This window comes from Dipodomys ordii, unplaced genomic scaffold (genome assembly GCF_000151885.1).
Source record: "Dipodomys ordii isolate 6190 unplaced genomic scaffold, Dord_2.0 Scaffold166, whole genome shotgun sequence".
Classification (NCBI taxonomy): Eukaryota; Metazoa; Chordata; class Mammalia; order Rodentia; family Heteromyidae; genus Dipodomys; species Dipodomys ordii.
Genome location: NW_012267382.1, coordinates 716428 through 717119, shown reverse-complemented (window position 1 = coordinate 717119; position 692 = coordinate 716428).

Here is a 692-nt window from a genome sequence, read left to right as displayed (position 1 = left end):
CGCCGGGACCGCGGCTGACGCCGGCGGGGACCCCGCTTGAGTCACTCCCCGGACGAGGCTCAGCAGTGCACCCCAGGCCCCGGGGCCCACGTGGGTGCCTGGCGCCCGTCGGCTGCTGACTCACGCCGGCCGGCAGACCCCGGCGTCCCCGGCGCACGTTACCGGCGGACGGGAAGCAAACTCCCAGAGCCCGCGGCGGGAGCGCGGCCAGGCTCAGCTGGGAAAGGTCTGCGCGGCCTCGCCTTCCTCCACCGGGGGCAGCGGAGGGCCGGGCCGGCGGGAGGAGCCCCAGACCGGAGCTGGAGGGGACGGCGACCCGAGCGCGCCGAGGGGCGGCGGCGGGGTGCGGAGCTGGGAGCCCCGGCCTCGACTCCGCCCTCCACCACCCAGCACCGGGACCCGCGCCTCCAGGAACGGCGGGCGCAGGTGCCTCGGCGGGGCCTCGCCCGCTGGAGGGAGAGGCCGGGGCCCAGGCTGGGGGCCGGGCCGGGCCGGGCATTTTGGTCTGAGCGGGGGAGGGGGCGTTTCCGGACGGACGGCCCCGGGAGGGCAGGGCCGCGGCTCTAATTAAGGCGCCGCCCTGGGCCTGAGCCCCAGACGGGTCATCCAACCCCCCTCCGGGCTGCCCGGGAGAAAAGGCGCCGCGCTGGGGAGCCCAGGCCTCCCCCGGGGCCGGGGCCGGGGCCGCCCGC